Source organism: Triticum urartu, chromosome 2A (genome assembly GCF_056163025.1).
Source record: "Triticum urartu cultivar PI428250 chromosome 2A, HENAU_Tu73, whole genome shotgun sequence".
Taxonomy (NCBI): Eukaryota; Viridiplantae; Streptophyta; class Magnoliopsida; order Poales; family Poaceae; genus Triticum; species Triticum urartu.
In genome coordinates this window covers 20439332-20467224 of record NC_141874.1, presented here as the reverse complement: position 1 = coordinate 20467224, position 27893 = coordinate 20439332, and the positions used below count along the sequence as shown (strand labels likewise).

At 44.6% G+C, this 27893-nt stretch overlaps 2 long non-coding RNA genes and 2 pseudogenes across 7 annotated transcripts; 1 reads left to right on the top strand and 3 right to left on the bottom strand.

Annotated features, from left to right (window-relative positions):
* Nucleotides 1–765: 765 nt before the first annotated feature.
* Nucleotides 766–10934, bottom strand: LOC125540687 (uncharacterized). Of its 5 annotated transcripts, XR_015615558.1 has the most exons (13): nucleotides 9960–10934; nucleotides 9717–9889; nucleotides 9276–9360; nucleotides 8612–8716; nucleotides 8027–8113; nucleotides 7600–7758; nucleotides 5606–6621; nucleotides 4951–5434; nucleotides 4561–4680; nucleotides 4318–4443; nucleotides 2841–2950; nucleotides 2174–2207; nucleotides 766–1425 (listed from the first exon to the last, which is right to left on the bottom strand). It is a non-coding gene; the product is annotated as an uncharacterized LOC125540687 (long non-coding RNA). The 5 variants fall into 5 exon arrangements; XR_015615560.1 differs by having other exon boundaries at nucleotides 4951–6621; nucleotides 7595–7758; XR_015615556.1 differs by having other exon boundaries at nucleotides 4951–6621.
* A 643-nt stretch (nucleotides 10935–11577) lies between these two features.
* LOC147983000 (uncharacterized) lies at nucleotides 11578–12432 on the bottom strand. 2 transcript variants are annotated; one of them, XR_015614920.1, is made up of 2 exons: nucleotides 11819–12432; nucleotides 11578–11731 (listed from the first exon to the last, which is right to left on the bottom strand). It is a non-coding gene; the product is annotated as an uncharacterized LOC147983000 (long non-coding RNA). The 2 variants fall into 2 exon arrangements; XR_015614919.1 differs by having other exon boundaries at nucleotides 11827–12432.
* A 3149-nt stretch (nucleotides 12433–15581) lies between these two features.
* LOC147982999 (uncharacterized) lies at nucleotides 15582–16093 on the bottom strand (annotated as a pseudogene).
* Nucleotides 16094–17179: 1086 nt separating this feature from the next.
* On the top strand, nucleotides 17180–18232 carry LOC147982998 (uncharacterized; annotated as a pseudogene).
* The last annotated feature ends 9661 nt before the right edge of the window (nucleotides 18233–27893 follow it).

Genomic DNA, 27893 nt, shown 5'->3' with positions numbered 1-27893 from the left:
ATGTAAAATGTGCATGGTTTTATGTTGTGATATACGCACAACCAGAAAGATGTGTCCTTTGTTTCTGGGCTCATTTGTGTGTTTCCTATGCCTCTGTTATGCTCATTGGTACTATGTGATTGGTTCAGACCATATAATATAATGCTATGTATGAACATACGTATCTAAATCTTTCATTATGCTTCAAATTTTTTATGACCGGTCTCTAATTATTCTTACTTACATGGTTGGAATGCTTGGTTCACTCTCGCCCTTTGCACCATTGGCGCAACGGGTCATCTAGTCTAATACAATAGTTGAAGGGCACGCAAAGGCAACCGTGCCTTGAATTCTTTCCCAGGAGAGACCGTGCCCTGCAAATTGCAACCCACGCACACTTGCAGCTGCAAATAATCCATGCCGGCTCCATGCTACAGGGAGTTGCCCCTGCTGAGAGAAGGAGACGATGTCAGAGGTGTCGCTGGCCTGCTCCACACGAACCAACGCTCTAATCACACCCAACAGCAGCCAGCTTACTGCACAAGCGCAGATCGATGCTTGCTCACCTGCCTGTCCACTAGTGGTTGGGGCGCGCCGAGCGGGAGCTGGGTGGTGCCAGGTAGGACACGCCCCTTCCAACGTCCTATGTGTACTAATTAGCACATGTGATGTTACTATCAAGCAAGTGATATTTGAAAGAGAGCACAACAGCAGAAATAAACAGACATCGATAAGAGTTGCGCTACAGGTATAAAAAGGTGCAGTTAAAGCTGATGAGTGGCGATCTTAGAGGTTACATTCCTGCCAACATATATGCTATCTGTTCAAAAGCACCATGTTGCAACATCCAAAAGAAAGCAAGGTTCAGTACGTCATAAGCTCCGTACATGGATGGATCATATTCATACGCGACTTCTGTCATTGTCGATAATGCGTCTAGAGGCGATGGCATGGTGAGAGCAAGGCGGCATTTTCGGTGACCTTGAAGCAGAAGGCACAGATGTCTCCTTCGCGGATGTGTGCACGGTGGTAGAACTCTGACAAGTTGGTGGTGATGGTGGCCCTCTTGTCAGTTCCCAGCATGATGCGACAATCATCATGCACATTGCCGTCAGCAAGCCTGATCTTCAGTGTATCATCATCCAGGTTAATGCAGTCCATCGGATTCTCTTTGGTGTAATGGACCTGAAAATACTGGCAGGAGAAAGGAAGGAATTGAGAGGGATGTACTCATGTACAGTGTCATGCAATATGCAAGAAAGAATGTGTTCTGAAGTTACGATTCACTGGCCTGGCTTGGCAAATGTCTTGTATGATGGTGCATACATAGTACTTGATGTTTGGTTTTTTTGCGCCAGAACATGACAAACAGGGCGTCTACATGGTGCTCATAGGGCTTAACCTCATTGCCCCAATAACAATGTTCCTCAAGCTCACCAGGTGCTCCTGCATTGCGCTCAATATCGGTGAGAACCAAATGAAGTGGGTTATGGAATAGCCTTAAATATCATTGATTGTTTGAAGATAAAGCTTTATACAAGAGAAAAGTGTACCCAAGTTCCAAAGCTATCCTATAAGAAAGACATGAAGGTAAGTAAGTAAGTTAAGGATCATTCTTCTAAAGCAGTGAAGTTCAAGTACAAAAGCATGGTAGATTGTAAAATTGTACCATCGCTCCTTGTAACTCCTAAAGTTGAGAACACACACATATATGATGAATAAGACACATGCTCATTGCAAATTAAACATGATTGGTTTCTTGGAGCTAAAGCTTCGACTTAGAGAAAAGTGGACCCAAGAATAGATGAAGCTAAACAACTAAGTAAATTATTATTGTTCGGACAAAATCATAAGAAATTACGAAATTGTACGGCAACTCCTTTTAAGCTCTAAACTTGAGAACTCACAAATGGTTCAAGAAAAGTTTCATAGCAGCAGTGACACTGGAAATGATGACAGAGCCATGGTGAGAGGAATCAGTAAAGTCAGGAAACAAATATCAGGCAAGCACAGGTACCTAAAACTGCAGAGCAAGAATTAGACTAATATGATGTTATATTGTGTATCATGATGCTATAACTTGTTTGTATTTACATATATAATATGCTGGTTTTCAGCAGTGTGGAGAAGAAGAGAACAAAATAGCAGGCGATGCAGCTGCGTTTCATACATAACCAACATAGCGCATGCTTACCGCGTATGTACTCTGGATGGTCGTCTTCATCGCACTACGGAAAACGTGTTTAGAGAATTGTTAGTGTGAGAAATAAGAATAATGTTTGTTTGAAATAGAAATTGTGTATATGAATTCAAATAGAATCGAACATAGTATTGAGGCACAAGCGGGCAAGCAGCAGTGATAAAAGTTTAATAAAGTCCATTGCCTCACAAATTGTGCAGACAGATAATGAGGTATTTTGTGAAGACAGATAATGAGGTATACTTCCTGCACTGAGTGAATTTAGTTCACAGTGCACTGTTTTACAAAATGCAAAATGCCACAGACAGGCATGCTGTGAGTTTACATCATTGTGATTCAACAATGATGCATGAAAAATTGTGGGTAAGCACATTCTTCGTGTCAATGCGGCAGGCTCTTCCTTGCATATATTTTACATTTTTAAACCTAACAAATTGATGGTTGTATTGTTGTGAAGAGCCTGGTTAGCTAGAACCAACATATTTTGAAGAGATGTAGGGCATAAATTAAGAATCTACTACATAACCTACAGTAGCTTGTAAGAGAGCTATTTGTGAGCTACTATGGCAGGAGTATATGCAGATCTAGAGCATTTGGAAAAGGGTGGACAGGCAGGAGAAATGTGAGAGTCGATTTTCTGATGGAATCGATTGGGTGGTACCTGGTTGGATGCCGAGTGGTTGACCGCTGGCGGCGCACACAAAGCCGATGCGTGTCGACGGCGAGCTTCACACCCCTTTCATTCTCCTGTTTCCAGTATGTGTAGGGCAGCTGCATACAAACACCGGCTCTTCAACTTACTATAGCAAAGTGTGATTATCTATTACAAGTAGGGGGACATCTATTCGGAGCACAACTACAAACAACTGGAGCATAGTCTCTATAACACAAAATTGATCATGTTAGACAGGTCGAACAACTTGATCAGCAAGGAGGTGGGCATTGTTATACGCTGATGATTTCCTCTTTCTAGTTCTATTCTATCCCAAGATGCTTTAGGCCGTTGCCTACAGTTGACAAAAGGAAAAATAAATTCATAATTTCAGTAAGTATTTATTGGGAGATTAAGAAGCAGGTGAGTGCAACATAGCAGCAACATAATAGACACGTATCGCCGAAAGAAATGAGAAGTGGAATTATGTGGTAGGAGTAAAAGTGATATTTGAGGTTGTCTAAAACTGATGAAAGCCCAGGATTGAGCAAACCAGTAGTAAAGAAGTTTCTCTTATAACACAATAATGAATAAAGCTTTGCCTTTGTCTAATAGAATAAACAGAAAAGTGATAAATATGATATGACAGTAAGAACCTAATAAAAATGCTTGAGAAAACATACATTAAGAAGGTTCTTTATTGGGCAATTATTCAAACATTCTGTTGGCAACCATTCAACACAATTCCATAGACAACAGATATAATTTTCTACAGAAATCTTATGTCAACTGTTTACTACAATGCTATGTTAACAAGTTCAGGATAGTACTGTTATCCACAAGAAGGTAATTCGTTTGAAGAATAAGAAATATCAATGTCAAACATCACTTTTGTTTTTAAAAACATCATTCGTTCATCATATAACATTATTTTTTGTTGACAAATCCTGTACACCAAATTATTTACAAGAAGTCAACTTCTCATTTCTAAAAGGTTAAAAAGGGATCTATTTGGTAACAACAAATACACAATGGATCAATCCTTAGCTACCAAGTAAATCATCCATTCTTGGGAATATACACCATCACGCCCCTACAAGCCTATGATATTTTCTAGCATCGCCTGACACGGACCGGATCGATTTGCTGACTCGAGGACGATTGCCGGAGAGGGGAAACGGCATATCCGCATATGTAAGTCACCCCCAACACACAACGGGGAGCTTGTCACCAAATGTGCAACATGCATTATCCATTTTCAGAAACAACAAAGCCAGCAGTCAAATTTCTATGGGCAGATATCAGGCCATAAGAAGCCTTGAGATGATCGAGTCCAAAAAAATTGAAGTTATCACTAATTCACTCACAAAAGTAAATTACATGCAGAAAAGAATACATAGTCCACTCAGTTTTATTCATTTAGTATATACAAGTTTTAAGGAGGCCAACACTCATGGTGGGGGCAGAAGAAGAAATTAAAAGATACCTTTGATGTAGTTGTCATTATCCAACGTGAATCCGTGACACATTCCTGCAGGCAAAACAATCATGCCCCTTTCCTTCACTGCTATACAGATCCACTCTTCATTTTGGTCCCTCGCATCAAAGTATCCTTGACAACATTAAAAAAACAATTTGGTAAAGCATGTTACCGTGATTATCACTGGAAATATAACGGTTTATGGCTTTCTCATTTAAAATGCCAAAAAAGGATAAAGAAGGCACCTACCAGTCTACCACTGCCCTCAAGAAAATAGCGTATCTCTTCGTCAGTATGCAAGTGCTCTTCAAAGTTTTTCAGCTTGGCCTTGTAGTTTGGCAACTTCTTGGGATATACGTCGCGGATGTCCTGCTAGATGAAAAACAAAACAGGTCTGTCACGCTTGATTGCTTCTACTACTTGCATATGTTTTATGCTTTGACAATCAAAATGGAAACGCAGTAAGCATTTAGGTTCCAGCTTACAACACCTAATTACGGGCATTTAGCATATGGGACGTCCTTCAAAATTTCAGTCAACTTTTCATATGAACCCGACAAAATCTAATAAAGCTCTTCAATTGGAGATCGGAAAAAAATAATGGAAGAGTGTAGGTGGGAGCCCTTTGCTGCTGCTTACCTCGCTGCTGCTGCTGCCATGGATCTGGAGCTCAGGGGAGAGGGGCGCCACTTCTTCCCATCTACCTTGCCTGATCCCGGTCGCAGAGGCACGACACTGTCAACCCAACGCCGGTGGCTTGATCGCAGCCGCTTCCCCTCCTCATCACTTGTCCTACAAGTTATACGTGAATCTACAAACATGATATTCGATGAATTACTCATGGGGTAAAATTTCTTTCTTTACATATTCTTCCAACAATAAAAGAATTTGCACATAGAAAAAAAGTGTCTTCCTTCAGTTGAGCTTTTCAGTCCAGCCCAAAATGAGCAACAGGTTCCCCAATTAGAAATGGATTATTCTTTGTCCCCAAAACAAAATCTGAATGCACCTACAAACTAAGCTAGGAAAAAAACAAAATGAAGAATCTATAACATGAAGAGCTGGTTGTCGATTTGCACCTCTGATCGTCGACTTGTACTTATTGCTTAATTTGTTGTTGTACCTGCACACGAACCACCCAATCTATAAACTTCAAGATTGAGGTATCAAGATTTTGTTTCTTTGGGAATTGGCATGTCAAGCAGGAGTGACATGAAAAACTAATAAACATGTTAACTGAAGTATCAAGAATGCAGGGTAAGCTAAGGATAAGAAAATAGGAAACACTACTAACCAAGTGTATACTTATCACGTGATGGAACATATGCTGAAGCATGAGTCCCAGGGCTAAAAGCAGATGTTTTATCAAGCAGACTTGCCTTGCTGAAGCACCTCATTGCACCTTTAGGGTGTCTATATTCACATGAGTAAATACACATTTATTGTCAAGTAACATGGAACAGTTTTTGGTATAAATCATAAAATCTTACGGTCCTGGTGGTGTTAGTTGCTCCAAGCACAGTGCACATCTAAAATGCAGTACTTAAATAAAATAAGAAAATTGACAATATGAAGTCCCATAGCAGTATGTACATATGTAGCTGTATTTGAAATTTAGAATCAAGATAAAATCAGCTAATTTATTTACAAATAGCAAAAGACCAGAAAGTCCTGGCTCGCTCAACCATGTTACACCGCACATTTCCCTCTGCTACTCCATACAGCACTATGATACTGACATTGCCAGTATTAAATCAGACACATCCATACTACAGATTAAATTTCACTTCTACAATGACCATCTCCATAATATCTAACCAGCCATCGTCTCAGATTGTCTACCAACTTGATTCACTTTTCATGCCACCATCGCGGACCATAGAAACATACATACATCAAACATCAATGCCATTATGTCAATGTGTTCATCTTAACCAATGTTCACTATGGTTCATGTGCCCCAATGAACTGACGATTGTTAGCGTAAGTTTTCTTTACAAGTAAAAAAGAACCATAAACTGGCAAAGCACCGAATGTTTCAGCACAAGAGATCCTTAGATACCAGAACCAAGCAACACAATCAATCCTAGTGTCCAAGAGAATTGCAAAGCAATCTTGCGCCATATAGGCAGCAAAATTTACATTAGATAAACAGGAACCTAATCTCTAGAAGGCACCAACATGCACCCATGTAAGTGCCAGCTTCTGTAACTACTAATAGTAGTGCTTCGTGCAAATGGCTTAGAGCGGCATGAACATTTCCTGTATCATCTTCCAACATAGCCACATTTATGTTGGTAGCAGTTGAACCTGGATGTGAAATCCCACAATAAGTAGATAGATCACACAGTTGACATATGTTCAGGAAGAAGATATACCTCTAGGTATACAAGTCAACCAAAATAGATAACAAAAATGAGCAAGTGGATGATGTATGAAAGAAGGTTATTATCAAACAAACATGCTCTTATATATACAAATCAAGTATGGTATCAAAGACATTTAGTTTGAAATGTAAGTAACACGCTAGTACTATGCTTGTTTCTACCCTATTCCCAATCACACCTCCTATCTCTCTGGTGCCATCTTTGGCTTTCAACATATGTTAAAGGTTAAAGGTTAGCATGAGATTAGTGACACGAGCCCTTGAATGATGCAAATAACATAACAGCAAATTCAAACTTGTCATTTCACCCGCTTGTCAGTCATATTTGTCAAAGTAGAACAAGGGAACAACTTCACATAAGCTTCAAAGTATGCTACTCTAGACGATATGACAAGCCTAGTGTACATTTTGTGCCCAAGAAAATTCTTCATCATTCCTATAGGAGCCAAAAGGTGTGATTAGGCATCTATTTTTGCCTTGTGTTGCAGGCCTAGTTATCTCCGTCTTCCAGCTTTACGGATATTACAAGATGAGATCGACTTTAGTTTGGCAGTAGGCACCATGCGCCACATGTACCTAAACCATTTGTACATATTCACCACAGCATATATATACATATTAGAGCCAATTCAATAACCACACATACGGCAAAGGAGACATCTATGAGCATCTATCAAATTGACAAGACACTAATCAACAGATAAAACCTCAACATATAACAACAGCAACGTCAACCACAGATAGAATTCACCCACCAAATCTTCATCATAAAAATAAAGACTGTAATTACTATGAAGCTCTAATATCAAACTGTAAGAATGACAACCAAGACACAGATGGAATTCGATTCCTCACAGTTATAGGGAAACTGCACAGGAGAAATCGAAAAGCACGAACCTTACCGGTGCTATCGTAGTAGTCATTGAGAGCTCAATGGTACATGGACTCATCCAATCTGAACCAGTTGGTGACATACTCGTATAGAATTGCATGCGCTGCAGCAACCAAAAGAATCTCTATCTAGCTTTTGTGCGTAGAGGACAAATGCTTAGTTCTTTACTCTACCAATATAAATACTATCAGCAAGGCAAAGAATTCAAACTAAACTATTAAGAAGAATGAGCAGGCAACACACCAAAACTGAACTATGTAAGAAGAATTCGAACAAAACTATGTAAGAATAGAACATCGATAGCAAAATTTTATTAAGATCAACCAAGCCTTATATGAAGCATGCATACTATAAAATACAATGATGTAAAGATTTGAGGCATAACAAACCACGCAGAGAATAGGAACAATTAGCAAATTAAGATGTTGTGATTGTACCTGAGAAATGATGATCAGCACTTGCATAGCTCCAGCAGGCTGTACCCCACCGAATTGATAAATCAAACTCAACAGTACGAATGCTCTCTGCAAAATAAAGAAACGAATGGAATCACAATCATTTTCGCAAGTGAACTGAAGCGACTAAATAGCAAGCAACACCTAACTGGAAGTTTGTGGTTGGAAGAACTAATGCAACTAAATATGGCCAACCGACAAAATATTAATGGAGACACACAAACTAATACACCAAGTACCACAATGATTATATAACAATCCATACTTCTGAAATACAAGACAGGATCATTTTTGCATGTATTGCATCTTAGTGCCATTACTTATGCAGTAGAAATCAAATTAAGTGGAAGTCGGTAGAAATCAGGAGAAGTGGACAACAATATCTGATCAAAGTCAATGCACAGACCAATTGAGACTATAACACAAACTGGTCATATCACCTAAGCATCTAAAAAGAACGATAGCACTTACAACGGACAGTAAAAGTGTGCAGTAAAACAGTTTATTTTAAAAGCATTCCAAAAGAATGACAAATAAAAGAAAGCAAAGAATAGGAATTGACCCGACCTTTTACTCATAGCAGATCAATTATTCTCAATGGCATCATTTTTTGTGCTTAGTGCATAACATAAACTCACCCTTCTTCTTTGTTACTTCAAGACACAATCAAATCTGCATTCAAATGGAATTAGAAGTTCAAGGTAATGAGAAAATTTTACTTAATACATCAAATGGAATCAAATCTGCAAAATTGCCTCGGTAAAAGAATAGTCCAAACTGTACATACATGCCTAATAACAATCATGGCGTAGCAAAACCAAAAGAACCATATCCGTATGTCATCCCTCACCAAAACGATCATGCATCTACATTTCCAAGCTTTTTAATTCAGCGAGGACACTATAAGCAAGATAGGTGTCTGATTTACTCTTGGAGAATCCTAATGATTTACATTATTTCCTTTGTATCACAATAAAAAATGAATTCAACAAAGAGTAAAACAACTACCTAGACTTTGTCAGATTACTTATGAAGTATCAAGACGACAAAAGAATGTCAAGAACAGATGCAAATAAAGAGAAATGGTGTATTTTCTGCACATGCCAAGTCACAGGGATACTAACACACGCCCCAAACTTTGGTGCTTATGACTCAGTAGTTAGTAAATAGTGATCCATCCGAAGATGGATAATTTAATGTAGAAGCACTATTACTGATTTAGAATGTGCACCTTTTGACAAGTTCATGCATTATTGCATGAGCTTTAAGGTCCATCAATCAAACAGATCCCAAGCATAGGAGAATTGAAAGAACTCCTAGAAAAAAATGGAAAGAACAAAGGATATGTGTCATGGCTTCTCTATTCGAATCCCAATTAGCATAATAAGGATACAAGGAAAAGCATATTCTAAAATATGTGATATATCATGCATGTAAATATTTGAATCCCATCTATGGAACTAAAAAAATGAAATCATCCAACAATTTTAGATGTGTGCAACAGATTAACTATACTATCCATCTTCTTTTCCTTGTATTTCTTAATTTGCTCTAAAATCTAGCATCATATACCAGTTAGCCTTTACTTATTTGTCAAGGACTCGATATACATGCCTATTCCTTTCAAACTTCATATTATACCATGATAAAGAAAGGAGAAGATAAAATGAACCTGGTGATCCACATAGGCTACCCCCTTCCCGATTAACTCAATTGCCTGCTCGTATAAAGCTTGAACATAAATCGCTTGTATATGTGACTTTGAAGGGCTCCCATCTCATTCATTGGACTAACTCCTCAATGTGGTTTATATATTTCTTCTTTTCAGCTTCTGCATTTGTCTCACTAAACTTGTTGTTCAGATAGAATGAGATTGCAAAAGAACTAATACAGAAAGAATTCTATGTAAGCATACCAATTTAGATGACATGCTTAGCCTTGCAATCCAAAATCCGGCCTGAGCTGCAGCAAAAACAACACCAATTATCCTGAAATAAGGCATCATCACTGAAATTATAATATCTTAAATGGAGAATCTTGGAGGTATACTCTAAAACAATTTTTTTGCTGGTAACCTGCAAAGGGAATCTGAATATCTGATCATATGCCACTTTGAACTTTGGTACTTCATCGTATAATATTTATAATAAATTGTACACTCAGCAGCAAAAATAACACTCCATAGCAGCCCTGGATTCTATGAAGACAAATCCTGGCCACTTTAGTTGCTGGTGTAAGAATCTTATGGGTACCCAAAACCACTCCATAGCAACCATAGATTTATGGAAGCAATCGTTGGTGTAAGAAATCTTGTGGACTGGACACACAAACCCTAGCTACGAAATTATGAAGGAATCAGAAGGAGCTCAGAGGGAAGGGCAGAGAAAACAACTGGTGGCGGCGACATGGCCATGGTTGGGCCGAGCCACTTTCCTTGTTGCCATCTGTTGTTCCCGTGGAGAAGAGACGAGGCGGAGGCAGCAACCGAGATCAACAAGGAAGAGATGGCGCGATGGAGACCCATTAGAGGACGAGTGCGAGCGGCGAAGGGAGGGGAGGTGGGAAGGGGCGCACCAGATCGGCCATCTTGGTGATCCCCTCGAGGCGGCAGTCGTTCTTGATGTGGAGGCAGTGGAACGAGATGCGCCCCAGGAGGTGGGTCGGGGTGGGTCGACGAGGTGGCGGATCTTGTCGCAGTAGACGTCGATGGTCGAGGGAAGAGGGATGAATGCACAAACTGCTCGAGCTCCTCATCCGTCTCTCCAGCGCCGCGTACTAAGGTACGAGGACGACGACGGCGCGCAGACGGCCTAACTCGGGGAAGGAGCAGGTCTGAACAGGGGCCCTTCCTCCGGTGGGCAACGACGACGGAGCAGCAGGTATGGGGGCGGCGGCGGCAGCGGCGGCGGCGCTAAACCTAGCTGGGAGGCGAAGCGTTGGTGGGGTGGGGGGGGGGGGGGGGGGGCTAGATTTCAGGTACATATGTGGTTACTTGTGTTGAGAATTTTGTTATAAGCATCTGTAACTTACTAATGGAAGCACATTCCAGGGTGATATCTATGTGGCCGTACAGATGAAAGTTGATTTTCCAGCTAGCCCAAAAAAATACAATTACCAAAATTTAGAAGTATTGATCTAACGGTACAAGTAATTCCTATAGAGACATGGCTTGGATCATCAGATTGCAGGGAGCATAAAGTTTGTTTGTGTTGGGACATTATGATCTGTCCAAATACATACTTATGTGAGAAAAGTTTTAAAGTAAGCAACCATGGAACATTTACAAACCATCTTTCGACTTTAATTGCAGTTGAGAAAATGTTGTAGTATGATTGCTCGAGTTTATCTGGAGGATTCAGGGTCAAACAAGGAGCTTAGCAAACCATATTCAACTATAAGTATTTCTTGGCTGAGTCAACTATAAGTATTTCTTAGCTCACAAAGTGGTATATGGCAAACTTGAAAACTCTGAAGTAAAACAATGGCATGACAGGCTTACTCAAAGACATTGAAAAAAAACATCTAAATCAACATACAAGAAAACAAACCCTTATTATAATCAACATAGGTAGCCTACATTTTAGGTCTTTTGACATAACACCTACAAATACATGTTCTGATTCAAAAACTCCCTGTCAGTCTTCTTGGAATTTCTTCGAACACCTTGTAGGCATAGAGAAACAACATCTGCAGAAACAAAGACACAAAGATGAGAAGCTCCAGGAGTACGGCACTGAAAGAGAGGCTGGAAAATTTCAGAAAGAAGAGAATAACTTGTGTACTTGCATCATGCTTCTCCTATTCGCCTCTCTTCTTCGTCGGGCAGAAGAACTGCGACATGAGAGCAGGATGGAGCCGGGCATCTCTGCGGCCCGCGCTCCTTCTGCAGAGGAAGACGGATGGTCTCGATGCCATGGACCACCGCCGCGTCTCGAGCTCCACATGCCGAGTATGAAGCTCCTCCTTGGGCCGCTGCTACAATCGTGGAGATGGAGCCATGGAGGCAGAGCTGCATCAGCTGCCACGCACAAAGAATACGGCGGAGCTCAGAGTGGAGAGATCACCGCGCCATTTAGGAGGCACAACAGCACGAGAGAGTGCAGCAGGAGACGGAGACGACCGGACCAAGACACCGGAGCATCGCCGGCGACGAGGAGGTCGAGTACACCGAAACCCTAGACGGGTAAAACCGATGCGGGCAAGCACGGCAGGTTGGGATCAACGAATCGATGCAGTGGAGCATACAGAGCGCGAGGAGAGGAGGAGATTGGTAGCCAGCACGATCGCTGAGACCGCCAGATTTCGTCGGAACCGGCCGGCGAAGGCGGCGGTGGCGGAAAAAGAGAAGGCGAGAGAGAGAGAAGCGAGATAGATGGGGGCATCCTCTCTATTTCTTTTCCTTCGGCCTTTCTTCGCGACGAAGCGACCGCAACGTGGACTCTATCGCTTGTCTCGTAGCTTGCGGACGTGGACAGCCCCATCGAGCGCCCATGATGCACAGCTGAATGGTTTTAATGGCCGAGATTCAGAATGGCAAACCACTGAACGACTTACATGATCAGATATTCAGATTAAGAGAAAAAGGCCAAAAGAGAAGACGGGAGTCACAGACAAGGAGAGACCATACGAGTGCACGGATCCGATCCGATCCGATCCGATTGCGGGTCTGCACAAGACTCACCAGTGCGACCACCAGCGCTGCAGGTCTCGTCTTCGCCTATCGATACCACCTTCTCACATCACTTGGCTCCCGTGCGTGCAGGACACGGGAGGCGTGCCGTCAATCCGATATTAGTCATGGCTTTTTTTTTGAGCAGACGATATTAGTCATGGCTAGGACGGCGTCCCGGCGTGGCCTGCGTCTGGGTCGTGTGCGTTTTCTGCCTCGGCCCTTCGTGGCCACATGTAGGCCCAGTTCTTTTGAGCGGATATGGAGAATTTTGGTCTGAAAAATCTGGAGCCAAAAGAACTCGTTTTAACTTTCAAAATCTGGAGAGGATTCTCTAAAATCCCAATGCAATCCAAAAGCACCCAAAAAGCTTGATTTTCCCAGAATCCTGAGATTCTGGCAAGTCCCACCAGTAAAAACGTTTCAAAATACAAGAGTACCCCTATCCCATCGTGAAATTACACCAGGAATGCCACTGCCCATCCACGCGTTGGACCAGAGGAAACGAGCGAGCGGCTCTCGACCCTGTTCGCATCGGGGGAAAAAGGAGTCCCCAGACGCAGCGACGGCTAGGGTTGCCACGCCGCCGCCGGACCAACCTCGCCGGCCAGGTTCCCGCCGCCACCGCCCGCCTTATCTCCCTCCGTCACCCCTCTTCCTTCGCTGCTCGTCCTCCCCTTCGCCGTGTCTCCGCCAACATCGACGGCCACCGGCGCTGCACCTCGACGGCCGCCGACGGCCACCGGTGCTGCACCTCGACGGCCACAAGCAGCCCACCCACGCGAGGTGCAGACCACACCCACGGTGAGGCATCCTCTTTCCCCATCTCTCTGTTCTTCTTTTGTTAGATAGATGGATGGATTGATTGCTGACGCTGTTAGATGGATGGATGGTGCTAATTTTTTGCACCCAGATTGCTGATGCTGTTAGATGGATGGATGGATTTGTTAGATAGATGGATGGATGGATTGATTGTTGAATACAGCTTATTTGCCTATTTACAAAAATGAAGAACTAGAAAGAGATATCCACAAGCATAATTTTCACTAATAATTCTAGTGTTGGGCACTTGGGTATACATTTCTTTATTTTGGTTTGGAGCCGTTCAACAATATGGCAGTATGAATATCATTGTTTTCTAATGTATTGGTATGTGAATTCCTGGTACATGACACTATTTTCTATGATGATGCTAATTTAAGATGGAGAAAGTCAAAGAACCCAAAGCAAATTGGGATAGTGCTGCTCATACAATTTTTATGAATGCGTGCGTAGAGGAGGTTCGAGCAAATAACCGCAACGGTGGTTATTTGTCGGACATAGGACAAGCTAATTTGCATAAAAAGTTCAACGAACGCTCTGGAAGAAACTATTCGACCCGGCAAATCAAAAATAGGTGGGGTGTATGTAGAAGCGAGTACAACACATGGAAGACATTGATCCAGCAAGCATCTGGCTTAGGAAGAGATGAGCATACACACACTATTGCAGCTACAAATGAGTGGTGGGCATTGGAGATAAAGGTATTGTTGTTGTCATTTAATTTCTTAAATAATGAGTCATGTTGCTTCGGTTTTGATATTAACCTATGGTGCTATATGATTACAGGCACATCCAGAAGCTGCCAAGTTTCGCTATGCTCCACTAGCGGAGGAGGAAAAAATGTTAGACGTTTTCGATACTACTTGTGTCACAGTTGGGATATATGAGACATTCAACCATCAACATTCTTCATTGCGAAATGTCAACGAAAGAACATTTGGTGTTCTCAAGATGAAATGGCGAATTCTTGAAGATGGAGGCATACCTCGGTACAAACCGGAGACCCAAAAGATGATTGTCACTGCATGCATGTGTCTCCATAATTGGATTCGTGATAGCAAGTTACGTGATGAGCATTTTGACAAGTTCGACAATGATGCATATGTGCAACCTCCATTGGCGTTTACAGGTGTCAATGCTCTACCACCAGAAGATGATGGTACCATGAACGCAGTACGCGAGGCGATTGCTTCTAGTCTCGTACCTTGAGATTATCCTTTTTTTAGTTCATCCACTTTTGTAATGAACAAATCTTTAAATCCATTTAAATGTAATATTTAGCACTTTTTATGACATTCGGAAATCACTTTCGTACTCATATTCGACTAGATACTGTTAGAAACAACAAGGTGTTAATAAATTCATCAAACATTTTCTGTCTAAGGGTACTACAAACATTTCAACACACAACTCTTTCCAAAATCTCAACCTACAATCCCAGAAAAGAACTCGGCAACAGATTCTGGGAGAAGCAGATTATGGGAGAATTTTCCAAAATCTTGATTCTGCAGAATCCTGTGTGAAAAGAACTGGGCCGTAGGCTCGCGTCCATGCCCCTGCCTGGGCCTGAGGGAATTGCCACCATATTTTTTGCTCGGCCTAAAAATCTACCATTTTCCTTACTAAAATTCTCAATAAACACCGCTGATCGATTTGGACCGCTTTGATCCGATTTCTGACATGGCAGGTCCACTGGTTAGCTCCACGTGGCACTAAGAGTAAACCACATTTTTATCGCGCGGCAATCGTGATAAGTGTTGAGATTAATTCTGTAAAAAGGGAAATCTCCCCTTGCCCAAACGGCCAAGCGGTTGCATCGCGCGGACGCCTGTGTCCCGGCAACCGACGCATCTCTCTCGAACCGACGCCTCCTCTGGATCGTCAATGTCTCTCCAGGAGATATATAAGCGTCATGTAAACCATCGTCAAGTGATTCGATCATTCTGATTTAAAACACGTTATCAGCACGTAGAAGCGCCAGCGAGAGCAAAGAGAAACAAGAGAGAGAAAGGAGAAGAGAGGGAGCACTCACCGCCGGTGAGATGCCTAACCTCGTTTCCTTCTTCCTCCGCCTGATCCGCGAGGATGGTCGTCGATACCGTCGTCGCTACCATGGAGTGGGTGGACTCCGGCGTTTCCGTCGCCGGATGCAAGCCATCCGTCGATTTGGCCGCCACCGCGCTGCTGGACATGGCGCTCCTGGCCACCACTGCGCCGCTGGACGCGCCCCTCGCCCCTGGACGCGCCCACGACAGTGCTCCCTGCGCCCGTGGCCAGGTGCCCATGGGGTTCGACCCCTGGCTAGTGGTCGGCCCGAGCGCCTCCATGGTGCACAGGGCTGCAACCGCGCTTGCAACGCCCCCTGGGTCTCCGCCTCCACCACCTCCTCTGCCAACCGCGTGGCTCGCGCCATCGACGCCAACGCCCGCCGCAGAGGTCGCCGGCCCGCCCAGATTCATCCCCGTGCCTATGTGCGCCGTCGTGAACGAGGAGGAGGCGCTCGCCTTCATCTCCGCGCCAACCGGCGCTTCCGGAGTCGTCCTCCTTGGAGCCGGCATGGAGGGCGCTGACGCCACCGCCACGCCTCAGCAGGAGACGGCAGCGGGCTCGAGCAGCCGCGCCGCACGGCGCTTCGGGCGTCTCTTCGGGCACGCCGTCGCCGCCCCAGCCGCCGCTCTAGTTCGTGGGCTCCCGCGAGCCTCGGCCTCGCCAGCGCCGCACCTCCAGGAGCCCGCCTGGACCCCGTCGTCGTTGCCTCTTCTTCGGACGAGGAGAGCTCGGCGGGGTTGCGCCGGTAACCACTGGAGAAGAAGGGATGTGGCAGCGGCCACTCCTCCCCGCGGCGGCGTTGTGACCAGAGGTGGGGATCGAGCAGTGGTGCAGGCTCCGACCCGTATCCGTAATCGCTCTCCCCCCTCTGCTTTATGCGGTGCGGCGGTGGATGGGCCGGCCAAAGGCCGTGCAAGCCATTTTTTTTTCTTTTTCTCTCTCTGTTTTTTTATTAGTCTAGTACTAATTATTGTATTAGTGCAGTTTTAGACTATGTTTAGTACTGTTTAGTACTTAGTTTGACTACTACTTACATTTAGTCCAGTTCTAGATTTACTCTAGTTTATGATTTGTGTAATTATTGGTGTGTTTATATTATGCAAAGGCTTGATAATATAAATAAAGTACCGAATTTCATTCGGGAAGAATGACATGTTCCATGTGTTTACCACATCTCATTTTTATTGAACATGTTTTTGCGATTGAGATCTTCTCTCGCATATCAAACTTGCAAATTTTTGCATATTTCTCCCTCATCTTATTTGGAATCATAAGGTAATGAGTTGTGATCTACTGCTCATTTGCAGACTATCCTCTCTTACTGTGAGGTCTACGCTTTGTCATTCTCGACAAACGATTACCTCTAACGTGTATTCCTTATATCTGAATTGTAGCATACACAAGGTAATGGCAATGTAGCCTATTACTGTGAGATCTAAAGTGATCTTCAAAGTGTTATGTTCACACAATTGACGTTGAGAATTTTTCAAGTTTACACTTGAGTATCAAATTTTTGCATTCTTATTACACAACCATGATGGTTTTTAATTTACTACCCGTAAATTAATTATCTCTGGTTTCCCATGTAGGCGAAGATGACTGCCAAAGAGTTTGAGGAGCTTGCCCTCAATGGCCACAATTACCCTACATGGGCTATGGACATCAAGATCAGTCTTGCATCCCGTGGGATAGCGCGTGCAATACAACCCCCGGAGACTCCTCTCCCGACTGGGGCCACGCCGCTGACAGAACAGCATAACTATGCTGCCTTATTCATCATAAGGCACCATATTCATCCAGAACTCAAGTCTGAGTATTTACAGGAGGAATCTCCTAGTACTCTGTTCCTGGCACTCAAAACGAGGTATGAACAGCAGAAGGCAGTAGTCCTGCCCGAAGCACTCCATGATTGGACTCATCTCCGTCTTTAGGATTTCAAGTCTATTGGTGAGTACAATCATGTTGTTCATAAGATATGTTCCAAACTGCGCTTTTGTGAGAAGGAACCTACTGAGGGGGAGAAGATAGAGAAAACTTTGTCTACTATGCTCCCTTCAGATAGGATCCTCCAACAACAATACCGTGCTCGTAACTACACTGTCTATTCCGAGCTTATTCACATGTTACTTCAGGCTGAAAAGTATGATGAGCTACTCGCTAAGAATGGCTCTCAGCGCCCAGTTGGGGCACAACCTTTACCTGAAGTTCATCTGAATGTTGCAAATAGACAAAAGTTTAATGGTACCTCTCGAGGTAAACAATCCAATTCTGAGCATAAGCGAAAGCGCAATGGGAACAGGAGATCTAGACACCCAGGCAAGGGAAAAGGCACTTAAAATCCCAGGTTTGATAAATCTAAGCTTTGCAGCAAGTGTGGATGCTACACACATTCTATTGAAAAGTGCACAATGCCCAAGCATCTGGTTATGCTGTACCAGCAATCTCAGGGACGCAAAGCACCTCAAGGGAAAAGGTTTGAAGCCAACTTCAACCTTCATCCGGATAGCGCAAAAGGAGCTGGTGATTCGCACGATGTCCCTCCTGGACCGAGCAACACCATGGTTCCTTATCTGCCTGAGGATACTGCTGAAATGAAGAACGCGTTGATTGACTACACCGCAAACAACGTGTTTGGCAACTTCGACTAGTCCCTCAATCTCCTTCGTGATCTACTTAAGTATGTCTACTTGTGATGATTGTAAAAAGAACATAAGTTTATTGTTGTCTTTATATTGTATTGTATCAGCACATTTGATATAATAAAGATTGTATTCTATATATTACTACGAGGTTTTCTTATCGAAAATTCTTTGTTTTATATAGTTTTCTACGGGGACAATCCGACGGAAGAGGAATTATGCCTTGTGGACAGTGGTACCACAAACTCTATACTGAGGGAGATGAAATATTTCCAAACTCTGAAAAAGATGAATGGAGATATTCTAACTATCGCTGGACGCGATACAGTGATTGTTGGTACTGGACGTGCCATATTCACCCTCCCAAGTGGTACAAAAATGACGATTGAGGATGCTTTATTGTATCCCGACTCATCACGTACCCTGATCAGTTATCGAGATATCCGTAAGAATGGTTTTCATATTGAAACCCATGAAGACAACAAAGAGGAGTATCTACTCTTTACTAAAGATGACGGATATGGCAAAAAGGTACATGAGAAAATTCCTTCTCTATCGTCTGGTTCGTACTATACGTACATCAAACCCGTGGAACATCTTGTATACAAAGTAATTTTGCATAATGTTAACGCATTCCAAACCTGGGATGATCGCCTAGGCCATCCTGGAATAGGGATGTTGAGAAAAATTACTAGCAATTCCATTGGTCATAATTTGCTTGAGTCGAAATTTCCTCAATCTTCTGATTTTGTGTGCACATCTTGTGCCACGGAAAAGCTAATTTTGAGGCCCTCACACCTCAAAATACAAGCTAGACCACTTCAGTTCCTTGAACGTATTCAAGGAGACATTTGTGGTCCCATTCGGCCATTATCTGGACATTTTTGGTATTTCATGGTTCTGATTGACGCATCTGCACGATGGTCACATGTGTGTCTTCTATCCACACGAAACCATGCATTTGCCAAGATAATGAGGCAAGTCATTAAGTTGCAAGCCCATTATCCTGAAAGTCGAATTAAGTCAATTCGAATGGACAATGCTGCAGAATTCTCCTCACGTGCTTTCAATGATTATTGCATGGCTTTGGGGATTGAAGTTCAGCACTCTGCTCCATATGTCCATACACAAAATGGTTTGGCTGAAGCATTGATTAAGAGGATCAAACTCATTGCAAGACCTTTGTTGACGAATTGCAACTTGCCAACCTCTTGTTGGGGTCATGCTGTTTTACACGCTGCTGACTTGATACAATTAAGGCCAACTGCATATCACAGCTCTTCCCCTCTGGAATTGGTACGTGGAAATCCTCCAAGCATTTTCCATCTGCGTAAGTTCGGATGTGTTGCATACATCCCGATCTCACCACCACAGCAGACATCTATGGGCCCACACAGGAAGTTGGGGATCTATGTGGGATACAAATCGCCGTCGATTATCAAGTACCTGGAACCCCTAACTGGGGATCTATTCACAGCCCGTCACGCTGATTGCATATTTAATGAGGAACATTTTCCGGCATTAGGGGGAGATTTCAAGTACCAGAAAGAATACCCGGAAATTGATTGGAATGCTCATGCCATTTCATCCTCTGATCCACGTACCCATGAGACCGAACTTCAAGTTCGGAAGATCATTAATTTGCAAAATCTTGCAAATAATCTGCCAGATTCATTTACTGATCTGAAAGGTGTTACAAAATCCTTAAATCCGACCAGAAACGCGCCGGAAAGAGTGGAGGTATCAATAAAAACCACTCAACTCCCTATTCCCAAGAAGAGGGGGAGTAGTACGGCCTCTGACCTAGAGCATGCTTCTAGAAAGCAGCAAAGGAAATCGAGGAGAAAAACCTCGGAGTCAGTAAATGCATGTCAACTCAACATTGACAAACACCTGATGGGTAGTATACACCCAGTGGAAGGGCAACCTCCACAACCCAGTTCCAGTGTGCACAAACTGACTGGGGCATCGGAACATCCAGACTCAATCGTGTTGGAAAATCACGAAGAGTCACTAGGGGTGCAAGAAATTTCCATCAACTATGTTGATTCTGGAGAATCATTTGACCGTAAGACTACGACTGTCGACATATATTTTGCTGAAAAGATTGCAGATACCCTTCTCACTGATCATGATCCAAGGTCTATCGTTGAGTGCCAAAAGCGCTCCGACTAGCCTAAATGGAAGGATGCGATCCAAGTAGAAAATGCCTCGCTTAACAAAAGAAAGGTATTCACTGAAGCAATACCTACACCTCCCAGTGTTTTCCCTTGTAGGATTCAAATGGGTTTTTCTCCGGAAATGGAATGGGAACAATGAGGTGGTGAGATATAAAGCAAGGCTCGTAGCACAAGGTTTCACGCAGAAACTCGGCATTGATTTCACTGAAACATATTCTCCAGTGATGAGTGCAACCACTTTCTAATATCTTATATCTTTGGCAGTGCAAAATCGTCTATCTATGCAGTTGATGGACGTCGTGACCGCATACCTTTACGGGTCACTAGATTCGGACATATATATGAAGGTTCCTGATGGAATCTCTGTCCCGAATAAAAATGCAAAACGCAACATGTATTGTGTAAAGCTAAATAAGTCATTATATGGCTTAAGGAAGTTGGGACGGATGTGGTACAACCGACTCAGTAAGTTCCTTCTTCAGAAAGGTTACTCCAATAGTGCTGATTGCCCATGTGTTTCCATCAAGAAGTCCTCTACAGGATTTTGCATCATTTCTATGTATGTTGATGATCTCAACATCATCGGCAGCAGGACATTGATGAAGCACGCAATCACCTAAAGATGGAATTTGAGATGAAGGATTTGGGCACAACCAAATTTTGCTTAGGTATTCAACTTGAGCACCTTCCCTCAAGAATCATGGTACACCAATCTGCCTATATCCAGAAAATATTGGAGAAATTCAATTTGGACAAATCCTATCCATCTAAAACTCCCATGGTGGTTCGATCTCTAGATGTGGAGAAAGATCCGTTTAAACCAAGGGATGATGGAGAAGAGGTGCTGGGACCTGAAGTTCCATACCTCAGTGCCGTTGGAGCGTTTATGTATCTTGCAAATTGCACAAGACCTGATATTGCATTTGCAGTGAATCTACTTGCTAGACATAGCGCAGCTCCTACCAAACGTCATTGGTCTGGAGTGAAGAATGTCTTTCGATATCTCCAAGGCACAAAGGATCTTGGTCTATTTTTCTAGTTCCAGAAAAATCAGGACTCTGATATGATTAGATATGCAGATGCCGGCTATTTGTCTGATCCCCATAATGCCAGATCTCAGACCGGCTTCGTGTTCCTACATGGTGGCACTGCTATATCATGGAAGTCTTCGAAACAGACTCTGGTGGCAACATCTACTAATCATTCTGAAATAATTTCATTATTTGAAGCAACATGCGAATGTGTATGGCTCCGCAGAATGATAAACCACATACAACAGTCATGTGGAATGGGTTTGATAAGATCACCTACCATTATCTATGAAGATAATGCGGCCTGTGTTGCGCAGATGCAAACAGAATACATCAAGAGTAATATCACAAAGCATATTTCTTCTAAATGGCTTTTCCCATAATCTTTAGAAAAGTGGGGAAATAAGCATTCTGCAAGTCAAATCATGTGACAACCTTGCTGATTTATTTACCAAGTCTCTACCAAATTCTACGTTTCAGAAATGTGTTCATGGAATTGGTATGCGAAGACTTAGGGACTTGCAGGTGTCAGGGGGAGTCTCTTCTTGAGATATCCTTATTTTAATGACATCACATTATGCTATCTTTCTTTGTGAGTATGTGTTTCAGGATCTCATCAAAGATTTTATGAAGAACTTTTGAAGGAGAATCTTTTAAGATGATAGAGCTTCCCGAAGAATCTGAAGATGATTCTACATGGTCAAGCGTAGATTAGGGGAAGTGTTGAGATTAATTCTATAAAAAGGGAAATCTCCCCTTGCCCAAATGGCCAAGCGGTTGCATCGCGCGAACGCCTGTGTCCCGGCAACCGACGCATCTCTCTGGAACCGACGCCTCCTCTGGATCGTCGTGTCTCTCCAGGAGATATATACGCGTCCTGTAAACCATCGTCAAGTGATTCGATCATTCTGATTTAAAACAATAAGCAACAACCAAAGCCAAAAAAAAAGAGTCAACCACATTTGCGTTGACCGCTAAGTCAGTTGTGAGGCCCGCCCGTCAGAATACCATTCTTCTTTGGGCATTTCATCAAACGGTTTGCGCGCAGAGGGCGTGGGGATGAGTACGCCGTGCACCGGCCGGAGCACCATGCCACCAGTGGTCACCAGTCGGACCCCCTGGCTGTGTCGCCCGTCCCATCGGACATGGCCTCCCCTCCTCTGCCCCCGCGAGCTGCCCCGAGTCGCACCATCTCCCTCCACGTCAAGTGCGGTGAGCGCGCGTCGCCGAGCTCGTCGGGGGAGCGGACCAAGCGGGACTCGCGCCCCTTGAGCTCCTCGATGAGGCGGGCGAGCACACCAGCCTTGGACGCCATGGCCATGCGCGCCGGCTGCAGCTGCATGGAGTGGAGCGGCATGCCTCCTCATGGCTCTTGTGCTATCCACGAGTCCACCGTGCTCAAGCACATGGCGCGGGGATCTGGGAAGTGGGAACGCGGCGGGCGGTTTGAAAGGAGATGACGAGGGCGACACGTTCGCCTCATCTCCCTCTCGGTACTGAAGCGCGCGCATGGACGGAGCTCTTCAAGGTTGGGCCTCCCACCGCTGTTTCCCCACACTCGGCGTCCGCCATGGTCAGCTCGAGCTCAGCTTGCTCTGTACATGATCGCACACACGCGCGTGCGGCTGCACCCCCGCGTCGCTTCCGGGCGTCACCGGTGGCTTCCTGTGGCCGCTGGACAGGTCCGCGAGCCCGCGGTTGGGCTGGAGCTCTGGGCGCGCGGTTCCTATGAGCGCCCCTGCTGTCGCGGGTGGGTGCCGCGGGTGCGCGTGGTCGCGGACGGCGCGCCACCCGATTTGGCCTCGTCACCGCCTTCTGCTGGCTCCCGGCGGCTGCCTCCAAGCGCTGGCCCGCTCGCCGACGACCACACCCGCCGCATACATGCTCCATGAAATGCCTCCAAAGAGAAGAAGAAGGTTTGGGAGACACAAGGCTGCTGACGAGGACCCTCCGTCCAACCCAACCGTCAACAAACAGTGTTATTCTTTTGTGCCATGTCAGCGCTTATAGGTGGACCCGACATGTCAGAAGTCGGATTAAACATGTCCAAATCAGATCATCAGTGTTTATTGAGAATTTTAGTAAGGAAAACGGTAGATTTTGGGTCGAGCAAGAAATGTGGTGGCAATTCCGGAACATAACTTAAAATGTATGTTTTTTTCTTTTTGCAATTCACTCGCCTGGGCTGCTATGTCCAAGATTACGGCGGCGATCGCTTACATTGGGGGGAGATCCTCCTTGGATCGGAGGTGGGAGGGTTTTTTTTTCTTTTTTTCGAAAAGGGGGTTTACCCCAGCCTCTGCATCAGAAAGATGCATACGACTCATATTATTAAAAATAAAATCCAGTAACAAAGTCTCCAAGTATCGATGTGTGAAAAAAAAACAAAAGCTCGAAAGAGCTGAAATCCTAAGCCACAACCGGCTGGCAAACACAATAGGAGCACTACATACCTATCCTATTACATGACCGCCATCCAAACCGGTTGAAAATATCCCGCGCTACCATCTCCCATCGGGTAGACGCAGTAACCATACGCTCCCTGGCCTCCGTCGGAGTAAGTAGCGACCACATACGGATAAATGCCGTGGCCCTGAAGATAACCTGCAAAAAGTGAATGTTTGTTGATCTGTTAAATACTAAATCATTTCTGCAGTTCCATACTGCCCAAAGTAAAGCACAAACGCCAACACGAATGTGTCTTGCAGTATCGGAATCAACCCCATCAAGCCATGGTCCAAATAACATGTTGATAGAGGTGGGCTGATTAATATTAAACGCAATATGAATCGACCGTCACAGAATCTTAGCCAACGGACAATCGAGGAAGAGGTTTTTGATGTTTTCATTATTATCGCAAAAGCTACACCTAGATGAGCCCATCCAGTTGCGTTTTGCCAGGTTATCCTTAGTCAAAATGACCTGTTTATGCACAAACCACATAAACACTTTGATGCGTAAGGGAACCTTTACTTTTCAAACGTGAATCGAGGAAGGGACAACGCTAGAGTCAATGACATCCAGATACATAGACTTAACCGAGAACACACCATTCTTAGTAAGTTTCCAACGCAATTGATCTGGTTGCTGGTTCAGCCGAACCTCCATTAAACGTCTAACAAGGTGGAGCCAAGCCTCCCAACCGCGGGGGAGGGTTTAGCCGAGGGGGAGGCCGCGGCCGCTGGTGGGGGTGCCAGGGGCGCGTGGCTCGTGGTCGACCGCGACGATTTGAACGGGAGTGGTTGCGGCGGGCGAGGAACCCGAATGGTGTTAGGGCATACGGATGGCGTTGGGCATGGTATGAGCAACGGTGGAGGACATGGATATACATACTAGTGTACTATGCATGAAAAACAAACGGAAGGATAAAATCGAAAGAGCAGTGGGGATTGCCAGAGGATGGGGAGAAAGGTGGAGAAAACGGAGGCGAAGGAAGGGAAGGGCGGAAAGCGGTCCTTTGGCACGCAGGAAAAGGAACGTTATGTCCTTTTTAAGTAGTACTCCCTCCGTTCCAAATTACTCGTCGCAGAAATGAATGTATCTAGAACTAAAATACATCTAGATACATTCATACATGCGTCAAGTAATTCAGAACGGAGGGAGTAGTAAGATAAGATATAGAGATAAAGATAACCTGTGATATTGATTAATGGGAAAAAGTACAGGTGATGGGCTCCACTGGTGCCCGCCACTTGTGACATACCTCCAGTCTGGAAATGTGCCTGATACACCCTTACAAGAATCCATCATATTAAAGACTAGATCAGCAAGAAACATGGTTCCACAAACTTTTGCTAAAAACGCACCGTCTACAGTGAACCATTTGCAGATAATACTGATGGATGAATTAGCAAGTTTTGATGACCGGTGAGGCCCATTTGTCAGTAACTGACTTGGAAAAGAAGAAGAAGAAGAAGAAGAAGCCATGTGTGTGTTGACTCTTCTTCCCTCTCTTCTCTTGCGCATTATATCAAACATGCTGTGTGCGGGATGGCGGCGGCAGCCTTGGCCGGAGTCCGGCGCTATTCCTCCTGAGCAGCCCGAGCACGTGGACCCGCGCTATCAGAAGGACGCTGCGTGCTCCATCGAGACCTCGAGACCAGCAGCGAACCAGCGGCCGGAGCACTCGAGCTCGCAGTCATCGGGCCGACGCGAGGCCGCTGAGCCACGAGCACGACGCGACGCCGCGACACCGCTGCCAGCTCTTTTCTTCCACCACCTCCCTCTCTCCTACACCCGCGCGCCGCCGTAGGTGCTCGACCTCCCTGTCGAGCAAGAGCAATGCGTTCGCCCGGCCCTGAAGCCGTCTTTCCGACGTACTCAGCCATACCGCCGTCCGTCGGCCTCCCCTTGAGAGACCTCGCAGTCGCCCGGCCATGGCAGGCCGCCTCGAACCTGCACTGCCACGCCGCCGCCCGCATCGTCGCCGCTCGTGCGCGCCACCAACTCCAGTGCCTCGCCTCCACCGCGCACGCCTCCTCGACGGTGGTGACAATGTGGGGCACGTACGGGGAGGGGAGCTCGCGGGCAGCGGCCTGGTCATCCTCGTCCTCGTCCATCCAGTCGTCTTCCTAGCTAGTCCATGAACTCCTCGTCCGCAGCCGCAACTGGGTGGTAAAGCAAGAGCGGAGCGTGGCGGAGGCGACGTGAGGAGTTGCCGGCAAGTAACCGCGAGCTAACTGTAGCGGCGAAGCTCCCGACTTTAATTAACCCGAGTCACAATTCTAAAAGATTCATTCTGTTACGAGTAGTGGGTCAACATTGTGGCGAGCAAGCATGATGAACCTTGGTTCTCTCAAGTCTGAAATGTCCCCTTTTTTTTTTAGAATGTTGGTGAAATGTCCCCTTTCCCTTTGCAAGGTGAGCCCAATTTTGCTGCTTCTCCGACACCAGGTGCTGCTTTATCTAGCATCATTTTATTTATGTTATACACATCTTCCCAGTTGAGCTTTTGTTACCGTCTTCGAATGCATTCTGCATGTGCCCTCAAAAAAAATGCATTCTGCGTGCGAGCGAGAGAAAATGCGCCGTTGTATGTTTTAATTATCCCATTATTAAATCAGGCAGGGAAAGGCATTTTAAGTTCCATTAGTTTAACGTGCTGTTGAGAAGCAAAACTGGCCGAGTCAGCCCCCAAAAATATTCATCTGTGTATCATTTTTCTATTGATTAGCGCAAGGAACTATGTTTGCAAACTTGACCACATATCGTTTTGCCTGGGACTGTTGGCGAATGATTTACGCGGCATGCCATATCATAGAGCAGGAACAGGGGAAGGGGTCAGCATCAATCTCGTTGTGCATGGCCGCATTCACAAGTTGGATACCCACGGGCAGGTGTCACTATTCTGATTACAGACTAAATTTTGTTCAAGCGTGTCCTCATCTTGCTTTTATCACGGTGCAGACATCTTGCAGTTGCAGATGCACATGGGTTATCAAAATATATAAGCCAAAAGGCATCTTATATTGTGATGATACGGAGGGAGTAGTACTTCCTTAGTTTGGAGTATTATTTTTCAAGTACCACTCTGTTCACAGATTCAGAATTACATTCAAATATCGACAAACCTTGTGCTCATATGAAAACTCATGTTTGCTGCAGCGATTTCAGACCATGTGTCCAGCGTGCTTCAATACTGCAAGCTGTTTGCTGCAGCGATTTCAGACCATGTGTCCAGCGTGCTTCAATACTGCAAGCTGTTTGCTGCAGCGATTTCAGACCATGTGTCCAGCGTGCTTCAATGCTGCAAGCTGTTTGCTGCAGAGATTTCATACCATGTGTCCAGCGTGCTTCAATGCTGCAAGCTGTTTGCTGCAGAGATTTCAGACCATGTGTCCAGCGTGCTTCAATGCTGCAAGCTGTTTGCTGCAGAGATTTCATACCATGTGTCCAGCGTGCTTCAATGCTGCAAGCTGTTTGCTGCAAAGATTTCAGACCATGTGTCCAGCGTGCTTCAATACTGCAAGCTGTTTGCTGCAAAGATTTCAGACCATGTGTCCAGCGTGCTTCAATACTGCAAGCTGTTTGCTGCAGAGATTTCATACCATGTGTCCAGCGTGCTTCAATGCTGCAAGCTGTTTGCTGCAGAGATTTCATACCATGTGTCCAGCGTGCTTCAATGCTGCAAGCTGTTTGCTGCAAAGATTTCAGACCATGTGTCCAGCGTGCTTCAATGCTGCAAGCAACGGAAGTACCTTCAGAAGGAGTGACTTGAAACTCGGTTGAGACAGGTATAGTGCTACACTTGCATGGAAAACACCCTGCTGCCATTGAGGTCCATGGAATCGTGGTATATCATCATTTCATGCTTCACCGAGATTTTTTTTTCAAAGAGCAACATACTATTCTTTCACCAAACACATAAACTTAATACATGGGCCCATAACTGTGTGGGCCTGGATCCTGGGCATGAGATTGTGTCAAAAAATAAAAAAGATGAATGCATGAGACATGCGG